General features: G+C 36.9%; 1 non-coding gene across 1 annotated transcript; it reads right to left on the bottom strand.

The window, feature by feature from the left end:
- Positions 1 to 1016: 1016 nt before the first annotated feature.
- LOC116873623 lies at positions 1017 to 1123 on the bottom strand. Its single transcript, XR_004383865.1, has one exon. It is a non-coding gene; the product is annotated as a U6 spliceosomal RNA (small nuclear RNA).
- Between the last annotated feature and the right edge of the window lie 14073 nt (positions 1124 to 15196).

Genomic DNA, 15196 nt, shown 5'->3' with positions numbered 1-15196 from the left:
ATTAATAACGGAATATCCATTCATTAGCAATGAGAATGAGCCATCTGTCATGATATGAACTCTCATGGATCAACTTATAAACTCAATGCTGAGTAGAAGTCAGATAGGACAAATAATGCTAAAAGGTGTATAAAACCAGAGAATAGCCAAAACAATTTTGAGAAAGAACAAGGTCAGAGGTATCACAATCCCAGATTTCAAACTCTACTGTGAACCTATAATAATCAAAACAGTTGGGTACTGGCACAAAAATAGATATATAGGTTAATGGAATAGAATAGAGAGCCCAGAAATAAACTCATGTTTATATGGTCAATTAAACTATGGCAAAAGATCCAGGAATATACAATGGTAAGAAGACAGTCTCTTCAGTACAGGGTGTTGGGGAAACCAGACAACTACATGCAAAAGAAGAAACTGGACTCCTGTCTTACACTATGCACACAAACCGAACACACATTAAAGAGCTAACAATAGTTAAGAGTCTATTTCTTGGTTTACCTCTCTTTTTACTCCTAAGCTCATTCATTGTTTCCTAATTATAGAGAACAAATTGTTGGTTACCAGAGGGGAGGTAGGTGGGAGAATGAGTTAAACAGGTGATGGGGATTAAGGAACTCATTTGTTGTGATGAGCACCAGATGTTGTATGAAAGTGTTGAATCACTAAATTATGTACCTGAAACTAATAGTATACTGTATGTTAACTAACTGGAATTTAACAAAAACTCTTAAAAAAAGACTTAATTATAAGACCTGAAACCATAAGATTCCTAAAAGAACACAACAAATAAATTCTTGGACATAGGGTTTAGCAATCTTTTTCAGAATCTGCCTCCTCTCACAAGGAAAGCAAAAGCAAAATAAACTATTGAGACTGTACCAAACTAAAATGATTTTGCACAGCAAAGAAAAGGAATCAGCAAAATGAAAAGGCAACCTCCTTCTCTTATTACAGAAGATATTTGCAAATGATATATTCAATAAGATGTTTCTTTCTTTCTTTTTTTTTTTTTTTTTACTATGGAACGCTTCATGAATTTGCATGTCATCCTTGCGCAGGAGCCATGCTAATCTTCTCTGTATCGTTCCAATTTTAGTCTATGTGCTGCCGAAGCAAGCACTTTATTTCTAACGTATATAAAGAATTCATACAATTTAACAATAAAAACAAAACCAAACAACATGATTAAAAAAATAGGCAGAGGATCTAAATAGATAGCTCTCCAAAGAAGACATACAGATGGCCAAAAAAACATCAAAAGATGTTCAACCTCACTAATCATAGGGGAAATGAAAATCAAAACCACTGTGAGACACTATCTCACACCTGTCAGAATGACTAAAATAAAAATAAAATAAAATAAACAGAAGAAATTACAAGTGTTGGTGAGGATCTAGAGAAAAGTGAACCCTGGTACACTGTTGGTGGAACTGTATATTCATGCAGTCACTATGGAAAACAGTAAAGAGATTCCTCAAAAAATTAAAAAGATCATACAACCCAATTCCATTCCTAGGCATTTATCCAAAGAAAACAAAAACACTCATTAGAAAAGATATATACCCCTCTATGTTCATTTTAACATTATTCACAATAGCTAAGATATGGAAGCAATATGGGTCTGTCGTCAGATGAATAGATGAAAAAGATACAGTATGTATATAAAATGGAACACCACTCAGCCATAAAAAGAATGAGGTCTTATAAATTGTGACAATACGGGGCACCTGGGTGGCTCAGTGGGTTAAAGCCGCTGCCTTCAGCTCAGGTCATGATCTCAGGGTCCTGGGATCCAGCCCCACATGGGGCTCTCTGCTTGGCAGGGAGCCTGCTTCCTCCTCTCTCTCTGCCTGCCTCTCTGCCTGCTTGTGATCACTGTCTGTCAAATAAATAAAACAAAATATTTTAAATAAATAAATAAATTGTGACAACACATATGGATCTTGATGATGTTATGCAAAATGAAGTAAGTCAGACAGAGAAAGACAGATACCATATGATCTCACTCAAATGTGGGATCTAAAAATCAAAACAAACGAATAGACAAACAAATAAAAAAAATATGTAAATACAGAGAACAAACTGGTGGTTGCCAGTGGGCAGGATGGTAGGGAGATGGGTGAAATAGTTCAGGGGATTAAGAGGTACAAACTTCTACTTATAAAATATGTAAGTCATGGGGCACCTGGGTGGCTCAGTGGGTGAAAGCCTCTGCCTTTGGCTCAGGTCATGATGCCAGGGTCCTGGGATCGAGCCCCGCGTTTGCTCCGTGGGGAGCCTGCTTCTTCCCCTCTCTCTCTCTCTCTGCCTGCCTCTCTGCCTACTTGTGATCTCTCTCTCTCTGTGTCAAATAAATAAAATCTTTAAAAAAAAAATATGTAAGTCATGGGGATATAAAGTATAAGGAACCTGGCCAATAATACTATAAACTGTAATAGCTTTATATTGTGACAGATGGTCACTTACCATGATGATCATTGTGTAATGTATATAGATGTCAAACCATGATGTTATATACCTGAAATTAATACATTAATTCATGTCAACTATACTTCAATAAAAATAATTAATTAGGAAAAGAAGTCAGACACACAAAAATGTACATATCAGGGGCCTGGGTGGCTCAGTGGGTTAAGCCTCTGCCTTCAGCTCAGGTCAAAATCTCAGGGTCCTGGGATCGAACCCCGCATCGGGCTCTCTGCTCAGCGGGGAGCCTGTTTCCCAACCCCCGCCTGCCTCTCTGCTTACTTGTGATCTCTGTCTGTCAAATAAATAAATAAATAAAATCTAAAATAAAATTTAAAAATGTGCATATCATATGGTTCCATTATATAAAGTGCAATGTAGAAAAATTAATCTAGACTGTTCAAAAGTCAGAATCATGGGTACTTGGAAGTGGGTGGAGTCATGTCTGGATAGAAGCATGAGAGTCTTGTGATGTGCCTGCTTATGAATGTGCTTCCCACAAGTTTGTCCAGTTTGTGAAAATATATTGAGCTGTACACTTGCATTTGCATATATATTTCTCTATGAAAACTGTATTTCAATTAAATTTAGTATTAAAAAATGAAATGCTATAACAATTGTGTCTGTTCAATTTATATATTGTTTTTCATGTTAACTTTATGATAATGAACAGCTACGTGTAATTAATAACAGCACTATCATCTTTCTGCAGAATATTTTTTTTATAAATTAACTAGCGACTCATTTGTAAAACACACAGCAAAAATCTAGTTCTTCTACAAAATGGGTTGAGTAGGGTTTTCATAGCATTGCGGTAGCAATATGATAGTTATGTCATTTATTTTTTGGATAGGCTTAACTGTATTAGCACACCTGAAAATTGCAGAATAAATATTCTATATTCCACTTTAGAAAGGCATTTTATTACACAAACATTAAAATCCACTCCTTCAGATAATAAAACAAAGGTAACTGAATTTGCAACCACTTGAGGTTTAATGTCAGAACTTTGTTCTTAAAATGTAAAGTATATAGACTCAGAATTATCTTTGAAAGGTCCCGAGTAGTGTGGCATACCAGAGAAGGAATTACAACTCAGTCTATACAAGATATATGGCTTTTCCTCTATCATTAATTCAATCATTTTTCTTCCTATTTAGCATGAGATAAAGAAGCTGGCTTGCATTTATAGCCATATTATTAAGGGGTGACAAAACTATCAGAAACATACCAGCCCCACATACATCTGGGAGCTTTAATGACCTGAGGTAATAGATTTATAGTTCAGAGTTCCTATAAAATGCATGCTCACTGGATAAAAGGGCAAGTTGGATTATCCATAGTATTTTAATTATTTTCTCTTTCATTCTCTCTTATCTTCCCTCCCTGACCCCAATGCAGCACACCAATATGGGAATTCACAAAAATTAATCCCAGATATGGCACTGTATTGTACTATGGAAAGGTCTGAATTTTATAGTCACACAAATCTGGAATTAGTGGCTGGATCTGCCATTTACTGTCAACTGATGACACTTAGTGTACTTGTCTGGAAAATAGGAATGACATCGATCTTATATTGTCATACTAAAAATGAAAGGTAGGGCGCCTGGGATGGCTCACTTGGCTAAGCACCTGCCTTCAGGTCAAGTCACGATCCCAGGGTCCTGGGATTGAGCCCCACATCGGGCTCCCTGCTCAGTGGAAAGTCTGCTTCTCCCTCTGCCTGCCACTCTCCCTGCTTGTGCTCTGTCTCTTTCTGTCAAATAAATAAATAAAATCTTTTTTAAAAAAGTAAATGTATATAAAATATCTTATGAGTTGTAGAGTATTTGGCATATAATGAGTGTTCAATAAATGACAGCTATTATTACTGTGTTACAAGAAGGTGAAAGCAAATAAACGTTATGAAATTACTATGATACATTCTTAAACCAAAGTTTAACGTTACTCTTTTTCGAATTGGAGAAATATGTTTTTACTTTAAGAATATATACATTTCACCCAACCGAGGGTCCTTGGTCCAAAGCTCAAAACCATGTGGCCAAGGTGGTTTCCTTTTTAGGATCCATGCCCCTGGCATAATGGCTTTGAAGGCCATCCACAAGGAAGTGGAGTCTATTTCCCCAGGGCCAGGCATCGGAGCCGACTTACAGCATGCTTGGCCAACAAAATGCAGCAACAGAAGCGAGTGCCACACTAGGTTTGGGCTTAAAGAGGTCACGTGAGCTCACTTTGTGTCTTTGGGGACTTTGTTTTGGCCATGAGAACAACCTCAGAAGCAAGAGGGGCAATACAGGTAGGAGGCCCTCCAGCTAACTCTACCAGTTGAGGTTCCAGACATGTGCAGGACCCCAAACTCATGAGCGGATCCAGCCTACCATTTTCCTGTGGCCACTCCTGAATGACTGCAAACACATGAGGGTGACCCGCACGTTAGAACTGCCCAGCAGAATTAGGAGCCAAATAAATTCTCATTATTTTAAGTCATTGTTATGGGTGGTTTTTGACTCAACCATATCTACCTGCTAAAGACCATATGTTTTCTCATCAGTTCTTCAAAATTTTCTTTTAAACTAAGAGCATTAGTTGCCTTTGGAGGTTCAGTAGAGTATAGTATCCCTGTATATTATTTAATACGATCAGACATTCCTTAAGATTCCTGTGAGACATATGTATACACAAACTTACAGTTGGTTTTATAAAAATGCTTTATTGACTTCAGAATCTTCTAGATTTCTTTTTCAGTGTAGTCCCAGTAGACCTACAGTGGCAAAGTCAATACTTAGACCCTAATTATCAGTATGCTCTGGTCATTTTCTGTCATAGTATGCACAAACACACACACACACACACACCAAGGTGTTGAGGTAAGCAATTTATTTCAGACTTGCTGTATAATTAGGAGACGTCTGATTGAGAAGATCAGCTTTAATATCAGCTTAGTATAGTTGTATGAAGGAAGGCACTTTTTAAACTTTTTTTTTGTTTTTTAAGATTTTATTTATTTATTAGAGAGATAGAAAGAGAGCACAAGTAGGCAGAGCAGCTGTCAGAGGAAGAGGGAGAAGCAGGCTCCCCGCCAAGCAGGGAGCCGGATGTGGGGCTTGATCCCAGGACCTGGAGATCACGACCCGAGCCGAAGGCAGACACCCAAACGACTGAGCCACCCAGGCGCCCCTTAAACTTCTTTTAAAATTTATTTATTTATTTTTAAAGATTTTATTTATTTATTTGACAGACAGATCACAAGTAGGCAGAGAGGAAGGCAGAGAGAGAGAGAGGGAAACAGGCTACCTGCTGAGCAGAGAGCCCGATGTGGGACTCGATCCCAGGACCCTGGGATCATGACCTGAGCCGAAGGCAGAGGCTTTAACCCACTGAGCCACCCAGGCACCCTTCTTTTTAAATTTAAATAAGTACATACAATGAAAATTAAATTCATCTTCCTCCCCTGACTCATTCTAAAGACAGTCTCGTTGCCAATTTCTTATGCATCCGTTCAGAGATATCAAATCTGTTTGTATACATAATGTATATGTATACACAAAATTTTGTGTGTGTGCATTTGTGTGTATGTATGTATACTTGTTCCCCTCCTTGCTCCTTTGCATTTTACAGTTCATCTTAGAAATCACTTCATATCACTAAATACAGATTTTAAGACAGACCTGAAGCAAGACAAGCCGACTCTAGGTACACAGCAGTTACTGCTGCTGAGTAACTGGGAAGGTATGCCAACTGGTGTCTAGAAGACTGTTTCCAATTTTCTATTCAACTTCCAATTTTTCTTAAGGATTTATTTATTTATTTGAGAGAGAGAGTGGGGAGGCAAAGGAGAGGGAGGATCTCAAGCAGACTCCCGGCTGAGCGCAGAACCTGAGGTGAGGCTCAACCTCACAACCCTGAGATCATGATCTGAGCCAAAAATCAACAGTCAGGCATTCAACCCATGAGCCACAGGCGCCCCCCACCCCCAGTTTTTTTATTCCTTTCATTGAAGAGAGAGATAGAGTATGAGTGCCAGGAAATAAGAGATCATTGGAGACTGTTTACTGCTCCTCTCCTTAAACAACATTTGATGAAATCATGGTATGGATTTAGCCCAATCAGTAGTCACTGATTTAAATAAAATAAGCCCCAGAATTTGAAAGAACAGAGAAAATACAGCTTCAGCTTGGATCAAGTTCTTTTGAGTGTGTAATTACTTAAAACACACACACACACATTGAGTGACTTAATAATATTAGTGAGTCTTATATTTTCTATGTATGCCTATGTAGGAAATCAGTCTATATCCTTAAAAGAAAATCAGATGCTAAGGAAAGCATCTGTGCTACCAAATGCCAGAATGTGTGATTTATACACCCAAAACCCAGAAATGATTAGATCATATAGGAGGTGATGGTGCAGATACGAGTCCTGAGTTCAAAGACAAAGGCCATATTTATTCAGAAGTCAAGTTTATACAATTAAGAACTCTGTATTTTTCATAGGAATGCTTGTGGCTTGATGACCACCCTTCTTAAAATTCCCCCTAAAAACAGTGTAAGTACACCACAAATGTATCTAAATTCCTTTTAGCACAGAAAAACATCAGTGATACAGTTTTTAAACTCTTCTCAGGCTGTATTGCATCACATATGGAAGACATATAGGCTGCTTGGTATTTTCTTTTGTTTGTTCATCAGTCAGTTGATTTTCCTGTTACCACCAAATTCAGATGACACTCGTTAAGTCCTACCTAAGTCCTAAAAACATAAAGTCAATAAAATATTAGCAATTTATTATAAGAAATTGAATCTGCAATTCTTTTTTTTTTTTAAGATTTTATTTATTTATTTGACAGACAGAGACCACAAGCAGGCAGAGAGGCAGGCAGAGAAGCAGTCTCCCTGCTGAGCAGAGAGTGCAATTCTCTTTTTAAAGAATCAGATTATGTTTCAGATTCATTTTTCTACCATAAAAATTTCAAAGTGCTTAAAATTTAGAACACTTTTTTAGCGATGTTATAGGAACTAAGGTGGGAGAAAGAAGGGGAGGGGAGGCAGAAGTAAAGGAAACATGGAGGAAGAGAGGGAGAGGGAAGGAAGGAGAAAGAAGAAGGGAAGAGGAAGTGTGGGGCAGGACGCAGGTAGGAAGGAAAAGAGGAAAAGGAAGAAGGGAGAGAACCAAGAACCCTTACTTTCTAAACCAGCAATTCCATGAAGTAGTAATTTATTAGAGAGAGACCCTTAGCTTACTTCTGACGACTAGCGGATATTCTTATCTGAACTTTAAATTGGAAGATTATTGTGTACTCTGGCTTTATCACAGAAATGAAGCAGCCAGCCCATTTTCTTAGAACACTCACAAATAGGCTTCAGAGAATTATATGCTGAAGACATGGTGACTGCTACAAAAATAAACAAAAGCTTTGGGTTTATTTCTCATTAGATGAAAGCCTATAAAACACTGAATGTTTCAAGAGAGAACTCTGATATAAAAACTCTGTTTAAGAAAACATTAACTTGTACTTCTGGAGAGGTAAGGGAGGGATACCGTACTACCTTTTCCCCTCTATTTTATTTTTTCTTCCTGATAATTCTGGGAATAACATCATGTCCTGTATTCATCCAGTTACTGTTAATGCTCTGAACTTCTTGTTCTTGCCTGGCAGGGCTCCATCAATCCACAATCTTTCTACTATTAAATCTATTTCTCAGTATAGGTCACTTGAGTCAAAATCACTCAGTTATGGATAAAATATAACCCTCCACTAGGGGGACATATTTTTATCTCAACATTCAAAGAGTTGCCTTCTTAACATTCACCAGTGTTAATAGAGGTTACACTCATAATTCTTCTAGAGGAGACTATAATTTAGAAATCTGCTCTACCCTTAATAATTAGGCATAACTTCTATTAATATAAAATGAGAATTATGTGACTTATAGGTGGCAAGATCAGACCCCTTTATTTAAACTAATGGTGAAAGTTATGACTTTTCCATATTGTGAAAGACTCCTCTGAAACATATCAGCATTTAAGACAATGCCATTTAAAAAAAAAGAAAAGAAAAGAAAAGAAAAGAAAATGTTATTTACCCTCAATGCTGTTGCTTAAAACCTAAATGGTGAAAAAAAAATATTCAAAGCTCTACATCAAGCCTGTATATTGTTGGTGTCATTTACTTCTCCTATCCTTTGTTTTAGATAATGGCTTACATTTCAAAGCAAAGGAGAGTCACTTCACTAGTATACAATTGACCACAAATAATAGATTCATTTTTTTTCTTATTATCACTAATTTCTGATTACCAAAGGTCCAGGTGTAACATTTACCCCAAATCCCACCTTTTATTTAAGTCACTATAAAAGCAGACTATATTACATATTTAAAAGAATTAAATGCAAATTTGGTTATATTGAATATTTAACAAAGACCATAATACCAAGACAATTCATATCAAAACCTAAATTTTTATAATATTGAAAAACTCACTGCATATCCAAGTGGCATATTATAGAATTATTTAGGAATTTGTTAACCTTAAGTCCTAAAGTTTTCCTGTTAATACACAAATGACCCATATCACCTATTTTAAAAACTAACAATAAATACAGTACCCCCAGTTGGGCTGATGGAATTATCAGATGCCTCATGACAATAGTTCATTCAGATCAAGAACATTTTTTTTTTTTTTAACAAACCCATATGTGGAATTCAAGGGGTAAGGTGAGGGGATTCGGGCAAATGAAAACCCAAACGGATCCCTGAGACACTAAAATGTATAATATACATCAACTAATGTGTTTTACTCTTAGAAAAGCACACTCACTAATGACTTAATTACGCATATATTTTTTAAAGATTTATTTATTTATTTGAGGGAGAGAGAAAGAGAGAGCAAGTGAGCAAGGCGAGGAGGAGAGGGAGAGAATCTCAAGCAGACTCCTTGCTAAGCAGGGAGCCCAATGCAGGGCTTGGTCTCACCACCCAGCAGTCATGACCTGAGCTGAAATTGAGTCAAACACTTAACCAACTGAGCCACCCAGGTTCCCCACACTTTACTGTTATTTTAGACACACTTTGAATAATTTTAGTTATTTCATTTCTTGGTACATAGGCTATAATAAAAAAATAAGAAAAGGGAAGCTAAGACACACTTTCAGCAAGACGAAAAATAATATAGCATCTGACACAAGTATTCAAAAAGTCCAGCTTGCTGGGATTAGTAAGGGCATCTCAAGACACCACTGTTGTCCACATGATTCAATAATAGCATAAAAAGATAACCCTAAGCTATCTTACACAAAAGACAAAATTGTGTTCAAAATACTATTTAAGATGGCAAAGAAAGCTATAATTCATTGTAGAAACTCTTTCATTTTATGGTTAAGTTTTTGTTGTTATTGTCAACATTTTACTTGAAAAGGAGATAACTATAATTACCTAAACCAGTCACCTGTGAGAACCCAGACATCCCAATATCATAAGGTAAACAAGGTTATTATGTGGGATTTGGTTATGCACTACCGAGAATCGATTTTATTTGACCCACACTGAGCCCCTATCCAAAGCAAAACACATGTTAAGGAAGATGCACTGGGAATGCATGACCTTATGGTATGTCCTACCGAAATTTCTCATCCATTCAATTTAATTAACTCATTGTTCCTGTCACTCATGACAATGGCCGTGAGAAACTTTCTAAGACTATCTTTTATATACCCCTCCTCACCCTATCCAAACACAACTTCAACAAAGAAAATGGGTGTGACCATAGTGACAGCAAACAGTTGGAGAGCCCTTGCTAAGCTTCAGGCACTCTTCTAAGCCCTTTACAGATACTACTTCATTTAATTCTTACAACCTTCTTGCGAAACAGGGACAATTATCACCCTAAATTTAGAGATGAGGAAACAGACACAGAGAAATTAGGAAACTTACTTGGGGTCTCACAGCCAATAAGCAGCAGAACTGGGAATCAAATGCCATCATTTCCTAAGAAAAGTAAATTATCAGCATACTCATGAATAAGGATTTTTTAAAGAATATAATTGAAGTACATTAAGTATGATGAGTGTCAATTATCTTAGCTTCAGAACTATCAACATGGCATGTCTACATTTAAGTAAACATCTGAAATCCTCCAAAATTTTTCATGGTTTGTTCCCAGAGACTGGCCAAGCATGTGTGTATGCATTGCTTATATCCAGTTCAAATGCTTATATCCAGTTCAAATGCAAACTGACAACAATGGGCCTGACAACTTCTAGCAAGAAGTATCACATAGCCTCGTATGCAATGGGCTAAGAATATTTTCTTTTAAATCTGGTGTATCATGAAATAAACAAAATTTGTCATTCATCACTACTGGATCCTAAGAATTAATATTTCAAATAAACAAGAAAAAAAACAAACCAGAAGAGATGAAAATGATGTTGTGCATGAAAAAATATTCTTGCTAAAACCAAACTTTGCACGACTGGATTCTTTTGGTTGCAAATGGTTGTAAATTCATATCAAACTAATGTCGGCAAAAAGAATGTGGAGGAAATATTTTATTCACTCATAAAACTGCAAAGTCAAGATATTCAGCTGATTCCAGAAGCACAGTGTCCCTAGGGCTCTGCTAAACTCAGCTTCCCACTTTTCTGCCATAGGGAAGGCTGCTGCCTCTGGCTAACTTTTCCACAAAAAATGCACAGAAAACAGCAATGAGGAACCCCAACACTGAGTGATTAGGTCACAGTAAGTTTCTAATCAGCCTGGCTTGGATCAAGGGCCCGTCCCAATTTAATCACCAAAGCGCAGAGACCAAATATCATGACTGGATCTGCCAGAGGGTTTGGTTGGGATTATCTGCCAAACCAAGACCTCATTGACTGGGTAAAGGACAATTGCCCAAAAGAAAAAAATATGTTTAGTTACCTGAAGAAAGGGAAGATATGCTGGACAGGCAGAAACATCTTCTGACCCCTACCGTCTTGATGCCTATTTCTCCTCGGGAAGAGCACAGATTTTATGAAGATAACAACTAATTGGTACTGAGGGCGAATTATGGGTCAAGCAGTCTGATAAACATTTCACATGCCTTACTTCATTTAATCCTTACAACAATCTCGAGGTAGACATTACTGTTATTGTTTCCAGGAACAATACACAAACTATGCATCAATTCACCTATACCTGCTGTTTACACCAGGACTCTCCAGCACTGGCCTATGACCCTTTTGATTGATTAAGTCCCATGCACATCAGTTGATGTGTTTTGAATGACCAATCTTGGTTATTTCTAATACTTGAAAAGGAAATGGAGTCTGATAATTAAGAAAAGTAAAATCAGGAGCTATGAACCCTGAGTAAGATCAGTAAGTGTTTTTCATGATTAGTGATTAGTGTTCATTATATTAGAGACTAAACATGACAAATACTATAAATTCATTATACTTTAATTGCTTAAGAGCTTCACTGAGGTATAATTTGCACATAATAAAATGCACCAGTTTTAAGTGTATAGTCTTACAAGCTTCACCCCAAAATACAGCCTTATAACTACCACCCACCTAACACAGAATATTTTCCCCATTTCAGTAAGTTTCCTCTCACCCTGTTTCAAACAATCTCCTCCCCTCACCCTTGGCAACCAACAACCAAAACTGTTTTGGATTTTCTAGAATTTCTTTTGAATGGCACCGTGAAGTATATATTCTTCTATATCTGAGTTCTTTCATTCAGCACATAACTTGGAGAGTTATCTATGTTATTGCATATATCAGTAATTTGCTCCTTTTTCTTGCTGAATAGTATTCTCTAACTTTTAGATGTCACAAATAATGCTGCTATACATATTCTTAGAAGCACCATGAATCCTAGGTAGACTTATGTTTCATGTTTTGGGGGAGTAGATAACTGGAAAAGAGCCAATAAGTCATAAGTGTAAGTGTCTATTTTACTTTATAGGAAACTAACAACTTGTTTTCCAAAGTGACTATAACATTCTTGCATTTCCATCAGCAATGATTTAGAGTTTCATTAGCTCCACTTCCTTATAAAGAATTAATATCAGTCTTTTTAATTTTGGCCATTCTAGTGTGTGTCCAGTGGTTTTTCTTTGTTAATTTAATTTTCAAATGGCCGGTAACATGGAGTGTTTCCAATGTGCTTGTTGGTCATCATGTCTCTTCCTCACTGAAGTGTATGGCCCAATTTTTGCCCATTTTATTGATGAGTTGTATGTTTTCTAAGTTCTTCATGTAGGATACAAGTTCTTAGATATATGACTTTGTGAATATTTCTACCAATCCGTCAATTACCTTTCTTTTTTCTTGAGTCTTTAGAAAAGAAATTGTTTTTAAATTTTAAAGAAGTCCAATTTATCAATTTTTCCTTTTTTATACTCTGTGCTTTTCATATCATACTTAAGAAATTTTTGGTTGAACCAAGAACACAAAGATAAAAAATGTTTTTCCTGTTTCTGTCCAGAAGTTTTATCATTTCAGATCTTACATTTAGGCTTATGATTCATTACCATTTAATTTGTGAGTGGTATAAAGTAAGGGCTGAGATTCCCTCCTTTCCCATACATATATCCAATTATATTATTTTCTGTGGTTGTAGACAATTGACACCAATATATTGGTTTAAAACAACGCAAATTTATTATCTCACAGTTCAACATAAATCTCACTGAATCAAAATCAAGTTATTAACAAATCGGTGTCCCTTTCCGGGGGTTCTGAGGGAAAATCCATTTCCTTGTCCTTTGTACCTTACAAAGGTTGTTCACATTCCTTGGCTTGTAGCCCTCTTCCTCCATCTTTAAAACCAGCAACATTAAACCCAGTCTCTCACCATGACATCTCTCTGGTTCCCTCTTTCTCCCTTTCCTCTATAATGCCTATGATAATATTGGGCCCACCTCAATAATGTAGTATGCTCTTCCTATGTTAAGGTCAGCTGATTAACAAATTTAATTCCATCTGTTATTTCCATTCCTCTTTGTCATGTACCCAAACATACTCACAGGCTGAGGATTGGAATGTGGACACCCTTGGGTTGGGGAATATTATTTTACCTATCACATCAACTATACCAGGAATATTCATTGAAAAGATTCTTCTTTCTCCCACTGAATTAACTTGGCACCTCTGTTGAAAATCAGTTGACCACATATGCATGGATTCATTTATACATGGTATTCTGTTTCTCTGATTTGTCTATTTTTTAATAATGACTATGGCATGTCTTGTTCACTGTAGATTTATACTAAGAATTATACCAAGACTTAAAATCAAGAGGCAACCCACGGAATGGGAGAAGATATTTGCAAATGACAGTACAGACAAAAGGTTGATATCCAGGATCTATAAAGAACTCCTCAAACTCAACACACACAAAACAGATAATCATATCAAAAAATGGGCAGAAGATATGAACAGACACTTCTCCAATGAAGACATACAAATGGCTATCAGACACATGAAAAAATGTTCATCATCACTAGCCATCAGGGAAATTCAAATTAAAAACACATTAAGATACCACCTTACACCAGTTAGAATGGCCAAAATTAGCAAGACAGGAAACAACATGTGTTGGAGGGGATGTGGAGAAAGGGGAACCCTCTTACACTGTTGGTGGGAATGCAAGTTGGTGCAGCCACTTTGGAGAACAGTGTGGAGATTCCTCAAGAAATTAAAAATAGAGCTTCCCTATGACCCTGCCATTGCACTACTGGGTATTTACCCCAAAGATACAGATGGAGTGAAAAGAAGGGCCATCTGTACCCCAATGTTTATAGCAGCAATGGCCACGGTCGCCAAACTGTGGAAAGAACCAAGATGCCCTTCAACGGACGAATGGATAAGGAAGATGTGGTCCATATACACTATGGAGTATTATGCCTCCATCAGAAAGGAGGAATACCCAACTTTTGTAGCAACATGGATGGGACCGGAAGAGATTATGCTGAGTGAAATAAGTCAAGCAGAGAGAGTCAATTATCATATGGTTTCACTTATTTGTGGAGTATAACAAATAACATGGAGGACAAGGGGAGTTAGAGAGGAGAAGGGAGTTGGGGGAAATTGGAAGGGGAGGTGAACCATGAGAGACTATGGACTCTGAAAAACAATCTGAGGGTTTTGAAGGGGCGGGGGGGGTGGGAGGTTGGGGGAACCAGGTGGTGGGTATTAGAGAGGGCACGGATTGCATGGAGCACTGGGTGTGCTGTGCAAAACAAGGAATACTGTTATGCTGAAAATAAAAAATAAATAATAAATAAATAAATAAATAAATAAATAAATAAAACAAAACAAAAAAACCCTGAGGGTTTTGAAGGGGTGAGGGGTGGGAGGTTAGGGGAGCCAGGTGGTGGGTATTATGGAGGGCACGCATTGCATGGAGTACTAGGTGTGGTACAAAAACAATGAATTCTGTTATGTTGAAAAAAAATTTAAAAAAAAAATCAAAAGGAAAAAAAATCAAGTAGTATAAGTCCTTCACATTTATCCTTTTCCAAATTCTGTAAGCAATTCCAAGCCCTTTTTAATTCCATATAAATTCAGAAACAGTTTGTCACTTTCTACAAAATTTCAGACAGAATTTTGGTAGGAATGGAATAGAGTCAATATTGGAGAATTGACATCTTAATAACATTGAGTCTTCACTCTGTGAATATGGTATTTCTCTCTATTTTTAGTGCATCTTTAACTTATCTGAGCAATGCTTTGTGATATTT

This window comes from Lontra canadensis, unplaced genomic scaffold, assembly GCF_010015895.1.
Source record: "Lontra canadensis isolate GAN:19392208 unplaced genomic scaffold, GSC_riverotter_1.0 scaffold34, whole genome shotgun sequence".
In the NCBI taxonomy this organism is placed as follows: Eukaryota; Metazoa; Chordata; class Mammalia; order Carnivora; family Mustelidae; genus Lontra; species Lontra canadensis.
The sequence above is the reverse complement of the archived record's forward strand: the minus strand, read 5'-3'. Positions and strand labels throughout refer to the sequence as shown.